At 39.3% G+C, this 8,062-nt stretch overlaps 1 pseudogene; it reads right to left on the bottom strand.

The window, feature by feature from the left end:
* Nucleotides 1–3,505: 3,505 nt before the first annotated feature.
* Nucleotides 3,506–4,254, bottom strand: LOC118012356 (annotated as a pseudogene).
* Nucleotides 4,255–8,062: the final 3,808 nt, after the last annotated feature.

Genomic DNA, 8,062 nt, shown 5'->3' on the forward strand with positions numbered 1-8,062 from the left:
ATAGTACATAGTAACACATTTAGAAGGTTATTATTTTGTTTTACAATATGATTTGTACACTCAAATTGAGCTTCAGTGCTCAATGGGCTGATAAAATAGCAATTCCTCACAGCATTAAGCATAAACATTATGAATGGAATGGGTTTAATTGTTACTGTTCTTTCATGCAAGCCCAAAACATAAAAACAATCTTATGACGTTGGGGCTATTTACAGTACATTAAGCATCAGGTTAATTTTAAAGATTAAAGAGGGTATAGAAAGAAGAAAAAAGTTATTGCCTATTTCTTAGAATTTCTATTCTCTGCTGATTGTAACAACTAGTAAAGTTTAGAAAAATCCATTTTGTAAGCTCTGATATTATCTGTACTAATAAAAAAGTAAACAGTATGAAAAATGCTTTCCAAAAGGCTTTCAGCTTATATACCTTTAGGATACTCACATTGTGAGGGGAGGGGGGAAGAGAGGGAGAGGAAAAGTGAGAAGCCTGGAGAGAGGCTAAAGTAGAAATTCTGATTTCAACATAATGGCAGGTCATTTGAATGGCATGGACATCTAACTCTGGATTTTAAGTTATCTGTAGAATTGTGATGTAAACCCCATTCATCTCGTAAAACTTTAAAACACAAAGGCTTTGTGTGAGTATTTCTCCCTCGGTAGAAATCAGAAAGTGATGCCAAATGTCGTGGCTCAGAACAGGGACGGGGTTTCTTAAGAAGGGGCTGTCCATAATCTTAACCAATTAATTCAGAGGAAGTCAAAGCTTGGACTGCAGGTAACCATGAGAAGACAAACCCTTTGAGATATCACAGACACCTTGGATATTGAATAAAATGTGGAGAGGATGTTTTACCCAATCTTATTGTTAGAGTTAAGGTGATGGTGCTGACATCTGCAGTTCGTGTAGATTAATACCTGTTTTCACATATGAAAAGAATGATATCTCGGGAATTCAATGAAGATGTGATGTTCTTTCCCTTTCTTATAGTCATTCTCATAGGTTTCATATTCTAACTCCAGTGATTCTTTGGTGTGTAAGACATGTATTCTCTTTTTCACCCACTTGCCACTTGCCTTAGCTGGGAATGGGCAAAGATTAGTAGTCCTGCGAGCTACTCTTTTTTTTTTTTAATTTAAATTTTAGGTAGTTAACATACAGTGCAATATTGGTTTCTGGAGTAGAATTCAGTGATTTATCACTTACATAGAACACCCACAGACATATAGGCACTCACCATCTAACTAAGCCTTAACACTCCTGCTGGAAAAAGACACTAAAGTTTAGAGTTGAGAAAGGAGAATTCAAATTTAAGAATAGCATTAAATTATATTGTTGTAATTAAGTATTTTGAAAATCAATGAAAGTAGAGAATGACAAATCAGAGAAGATCTTCAAAAGATGCTTTATGAGAGCACTTCTTCATGTTTGGAAGGAGACCAGAGCTATGGAGTGTAAAGTTGCAAATTTCTCCCTAGAGCTCTTTCTTTTTGACCATTTCTATTTTTTAAAATTAATAAAATTACAAAAGTGTGAAAAAATTTAAAACCATGCAGAAATACATAGAATAAAGAAAGAAAGTGCTCTTTCATCTGTCCCCTTTCCTCCAAGAACACTTTTCTCCCTGGAAGTACCCATTGTTAACAGTTTGGTCTATTTCCTCTCAAACCTCTTCTGTATATTCCTGAGTATACTCACACACTCATACCTATCCCTAAATTGTGGCAAGTGTGTAAAGAAACAAAAGAGATTTTAAATATATTTTTAAGATTAAATTTCCTTATATATTTAGATAGTTCTGTGATGTAGGTATGGGATCAAGGGGTAGATGATATCAACATGACATTACCCATAATGCCGGCCTTGATCACCTGGCTAAGGTGGGGTCTGCACCAGGTTTCTCCACCATCAAGTCACTATTTTCTCTTTCCCTGCTCAATTTTTGGAAGTCACTAAGTCCAGCGTACACCTAAAGGGAGGAAGATTAGGCTCCATATCGTGGAGGTGAAAATATCTACATTTATTATTTGGAATTCTGTAAGAAAGATTTTCCCTTTTCTTCCATGTATTTATTTTTTCAATCATTTACTCATGTCAGTATGAACTCATATTTAACTTACACTTTGAGTTATAATACAGTACTATAGTTATTTATTTTGTTACTCAGATTCAAATGCTTTTACACTCACTCACTTATTTAGTCACTCACGCACTCCAGAGGCATATGTGAAAGAGGAGCAAGCATAATAGGATTCTATTTATGTTTTGGGCTTCTTACTCATTCCTCTCTCACTGAGTCACTGGTTTTTAATGTCAGCCTTCTGATGAAATGAGAGTCAGGTGGATGATGAGCAGTATATGAAGCACAGTCTAAGCTCAGGGGAGATGGAATTGGGGTAAGTGGTTGAAGCTCTATCTGCACCTCACCAGCCCACACAAAACACCTATTACAGATGATATTAGTGTTTTTTTGACTCTTCAGTATTGCTCATTCCTGATCAAAAGTCCCAGAAACAACTTAACCGGGTTCCTGGAATAAACTGGGACTAATTTATCAAAGCTTCCTCTCTCAGGGGCTGGACCCAAGTAACCAGTGAGCTAAATGATTTTACCAGTTTGTATGAAAATGAAAAATAAGTTGAATTGACTAAAAAAGAATCTGCAAGTTTTAGTAAAAAATACCACGTTTCTTTAATTAGATTAATTATAATTTCTATTATAAAAGATTTATTTATTTATTTATTTATTTATTTATTTATTTATTTATTTATTTATTTATTTGACAGAGCACAAGCAGGGGGAATGGCAGGCAGAGCAGGCAGAGGGAGAAGCAGGCTCCTGGCCAAGCAAGGAGCCTGATGTGGACTCAATCCCAGGACCCCAGGATCATGACCTGAGGGGAAGGCAGGTGCTTAGCCACCCAGTCGTCCCTATTGTAAAAGAATTTTGGAAAAGAAGCATATTTTATCATTTGATCATTTCAGGCAGAACCCAGGTTACAAACAGCAGGGATTTATTTATTTACTGACTATTAAATCTTCTCTAAAATGATTCCAGAGAGGCAAGCAGATAAGAGATACAGATAAAGAGATAACACATTTTATTAAGAAAACTTAAAATTCGAGGTGCTTGGCTGGCTCATTTGGTAGACCATGCGAATCTTTTTTTTTTTTAAGATTTTATTTATTCATTTGAGAGAGAGAGAGAACACAGGCAGGTGGAGCAGCAGAGGGAGAGGAAGAGGCAGGCTCCCCACTGAGCAGAAAGCCCAATGTGGGCCTCCATCCCAGGACCCTGGGATAATGACCCGAGCCAAAGGCAAATGCTTTACTGACTGAGCCACGCAGGCACCTGACCATGCAAATCTTGATCTTGGGGTTGTGAGTTCAAGCCCCACGTTAGGCATAGAGATTACTTTTTTTTTTTAAATAAGCATTTGTCTTTAATTTCTGTTTGTTTTTAAGAAATAAATGGCAAAATATATACACTGTGGAGTCTGAATCCCCAATCACAGAGTGTGAATAATGGTCTGATTGCGGAGCTCCTGAAAATACTCCTTGGTGTGGGTGATGGCCGCCTTTGGTGCCTCACGTGGAGGTGGGGAGGGGGGGGGGCTTCCACCACCTTCACAAAACAATAGCAAAAAACCTTCTCCATGATCCCACAGCAACCTCTGCCATGGTATTGTATGCATTTCAGGTACTGGCCTCGCCCTGAGGTCGACTCAGCTATATATAAATTGGATCTGAATTCCACATTGTTGTCTCTCACTGCCATATCTTGTGCTTCTAAGAGAATCTCTTTAATTATTTGGGCCCCCTTTTTGTCACTGAATTCCAGTTGAGCCAAAGCCTGGTCAATGGACATTCCTCGTAGCAATTTTGCCAAATACCACATCTTATCTTTGCTGTATTTTATTTGCCTTCGACAATGGTAGATTTCTGCTGGTGTCCGAGGTTCTCCAGGCAATTGTGGAGGATAAACAATTTTATCCTTCTTTTCCTATCTTTGAGAAATGTCGGGAGACCCACTCGTGTGGATATGTGATTGGGGTAAAACATTATGAGATGAAAGAAGCCCTACGGCCAGCTTCCCCTTCAGATTCGGCATCCATAATGCAGCCATATGTTCCAGCATTGCTGCTGCCATCTTTCTCCCTTCCTCTAGGCATAGAGATTACTTAATAAGAAAAATTAAAAAGAAAGCAAAATTCAAGTTTGCCCTCTATTTATGTTTTAGGGAACAGCTTTTTTTCTTCTTTTTTTTTTTCTTGGAGTTCCTTCCTTCTGGAAATCTAAGCAGACTTCTAGGACTACAGGACCTAGTCCTCTTAAAGACAATTGCTGTCAAAACCAATAATGGTAACCCACTGTTGCCATCAATCATCTTAATGATCCCTTTGCATTGGGATGTGGGCAGGCAAATATCTTCCTGGTCATTAGTTCATGTTATCACTTCATTGGCCTGGTTTTGCTTCTCTCTTTCTTGAAAGTGACAGTGAAGTTTTATTATTCTGCTTTTACAGTGATGTAAAAGAGCTCTCGCAGGAGGCAACCGCTCTCACGCCCTTCTCTTTCATCCTTATAACGCCTACTATTGCAATGCAGGCCAGAGCTGTGGTATTTGCATAGAGTGGGTGGGGAAATAAGGTGCGGCAGACATTGTCCGGAGTGTGAACAGGGTGGTACCACCAATGTGCTCAGTGCACCAGGCTTACACATTGACTGAGACATCACCTTCTGCAGCACTGTCAGTTCAGCTCCGGCCCAGATCTTCTAACTCTGCAAGAATAGAGGGTAAGCATGGAGAGGCATGGTTTTTCATCAAGGTCAAGAACTTTAAATCTAGGCAAATCTGGATTCTAATAATAGTAATAGTTTATACTTTTAGAGGTCTTTTAATATGCCAGGCATTGTTCTGAGTGCTTTAGGTACTAACTTATTTGAACCTTACAACCTCCCAGTAAGGTATGCATTATTAGAGTCCCTTCCTTCCAGAGGCCCACTGAAGCACAGAGAGGTAAAGGAACTTGCTGAAGGTCACACAGGTAGTGTGCTGTGGAATTCAAGATTTGAACCCAGATAGCTTGGCTCCTGATTCTGTGCTTTTATCCATTATTAAACACTTCCACATACTAGGCATGTACCCTCCCTTGGGTAAGTTATTGAATGTCACTGAGTCTCATGTTCTCATTCTTATAGTACTTATCTCAGAATTGGTGGGAGGAAAATGCCTAGCACAATACCTAGCACGGTTTTCTCTCTGTGGATGTTATTTTTCACCACCAGGCGGGTTCTTGTCAGCTCATTCTACGCTGTGGGCCTGGGTGGAGGACTTGGGTATTTATTTAAGGATTAATTAAGAGAGATAGCAGAGCTTTATAGTTAGTTTTTCTTGTCTCCTACTTCAGAATGTAAGATAATAGGGATAATAGAGAATGTGAGCCCACATTCTCACAGACCCATACTTAAAAAGTAATGATTTCAGAAGATGACTAATTTCAGCCACTTTTGTCTTGAGTAACACCAGTTTCACTTCAATTTGGATGTATTGTTGAACTAATTCCCCAAAGGAGTTCATGATGAATATTATAGGAATTTATAAATTACATATTGGGCACTACTCTAAAAGCACTTTTCTGGAAGCAGAAATCTATCCAAACTATGGTAGTTGGAATAGAGATCAAAGAATTGCTTTCTTTTGCCATTTACAAACAGTTCCTGTATTATGACTCCATTTATATGAAATGTCCAGTATAAGTGAATCCAGCAAGACCAAAAGTAGGTAAGTATAGCCAGAGCCTGGGGAAAGGGTGGGAGTGACTGATAGTGGGTGTGTGGTTTTCTTTTGGGCTAACAAAAATGTGGCATTAGATAATGGTGATGATCGCACAATTCTCTGCATGGGCAAATTTTACAGTATGTGAATATCTCAAAAATGCTGTTATAAAACAAAACTGTTCGGGGCGCCTGGCTGGCTCAGTCAGTAAAGCAAGTGACTCTTAATCTTAGGATCCTGATTTCAAGCCCCACGTTGGGTGTGGAGCCTACTTAAAAAACAAACAAAGCAAAACAAAACTGCTCATCTGAATGTTGTCTCTTGTGCCATCAGTGGTGTCCAGAGGGAGGAAGGCACGGGCCAGGAGGATATTTTACAGGTGTCTGCTGCTCATTTTAGCAGTGATGGATGGATATTACCCCAGGCAGCACTATAGGATGTAGGACTATTACTACATTTTTCAGGTCAAGTAACCATGAGAGGCTATTTGGGATGACCAAATTCTCTATAGGTACCCTGAACCAAATCCCTATCCTATTGCTACCCTAAGCAAGGGTCTAATCACCCCGAGCTATTGTGAAAGTGACCAGATATGCCCAAACCTCTTGGCATACTATGATTTACATGATGCATATCACATAGCAGGTAATAAATCTTTGATGAATGAGTAAATGAGAGATTGAGACTCCCCAAGGATCCTCTGGGTTGGAGTAAACTTTCTGAACCCAAATAGTGCTTTTTAATTTTTTTTACACCCTGGACAGCTGCTCAGTAACCCCAAATATGTTGATGCAACATTTTTATAGTAATAATTCAAATGCAATGAATTGTGTTAATATTAAATTTTTAAAAAGCTTTTAGAATACAAAAGCAATGCCCTTCCCCGCCCCCTCCTCACCACACAGGCATTACTTAGTTTTTTAAATTAAGGAGGTTGGGGGGAGGGGGGTGCGGCATGGTGGGGGGAGCGAGGAGGAGGGGGTTTGTATGCTCTTAATTTTTCTCTAGAACAATAGCGACACCCTGTGGCAAATTCTTGTAATAGACTGTTTTAAATCGAGTGGGTATAGATTTCCTACTTGAGGGCCAGAAGTACTATTAACCAAATTAATCAGACTTCAGATTAAATGAGAATTTATTGAGTGCCTACTATGCACAGGAACTATGCTAGATATTATTTATTTATTATTTTATATGTCTCCCAGATGACCAGGTACTAAACTAATTATACCTATGTCATAAAGCAGCAGTGGCATTCAGAATACCTAAAATTGTATGCAAAATGTGTTTATGTGTGTTTCTAGAGAAATGGGCCCTTAGCTTCCACAACACGTGACACTGCTACCTTAGAGCATGTTTCTTTCTTTTTTTTTTCAAGGTTTTATTTATTTGAGAGAAAGAGAGAGTGAGCCAGGGGAAAGACACAAGCTGGTGTGTGTGGGGGGGGCGTGTGGAGAGGGAGAGAGAGAGAAGCAGGCTCCCCGCTGAGCAGGGAGCACAATGCGGGGCTCAATCCCAGAACCCTGGGATCATGACCTGAGCGGAAGGCAGACGGTTAACCGACTGAGCCACCCAGGCACTCTAGAGTACATTCTTATCAATACTGTTGTGATAACCTTTGGACCAGTTTCATCAATCTCTTTTTCTCTGGAAGTTGCCATTTCTTCTGGCAAACATGTTCACCCTAGGTTAAAAAAAAAAAAAAACTTTCAAGAAAAAAGGAAAGAAGGGCAAAGAAAACAAAAAGGCAAGAAGAATAGAGTTAGATAGCATTACAACATTGCATAATGGAATGTGTATTGGAGTATATCAGTCTCAAATCCATTACTTCTGCCCATGTGCGCTTAGTCAACTTCATCTTTGAGTCTTGGTTTCCTCATCTGCAAAATGGAGGTAATAATATCAGAGAATTATTGTAAGAATCAATAGATGGTGATGAATTTTTAGATACAACCGAAAGAACAATCCATGAAACAAAAAAGTGGTAAATTGGACTTTATTAAAATCTAAAACCTCTGCTCTGCAAAACAGACTATTAAGAAAATGAAAAGACAAGCCACAGGCTGAAGGAAAATATTTGCCAAACTCACGTCTGATAAAGGACTTGTATCCAAAATATACAGAGAACCACTGAGAAAACTTATGCTGGGATGCCTGGGTGGCTCAGTTGTTAAGCCTTCAGCTCAGGTCATGGTCCCAGGGTCCTGGGATTGAGCCCTGCATTGGGCTCCCTGCTTGGCGGGAAGCCTGCTTCTCCCTCTCCCACTCCCCCTGCTTGTGTTCCTCT

The sequence above is a fragment of the Mirounga leonina genome, unplaced genomic scaffold, assembly GCF_011800145.1.
Source record: "Mirounga leonina isolate KUSES-001 unplaced genomic scaffold, KU_Mleo_1.0 Mir_151, whole genome shotgun sequence".
NCBI lineage: Eukaryota > Metazoa > Chordata > Mammalia > Carnivora > Phocidae > Mirounga > Mirounga leonina.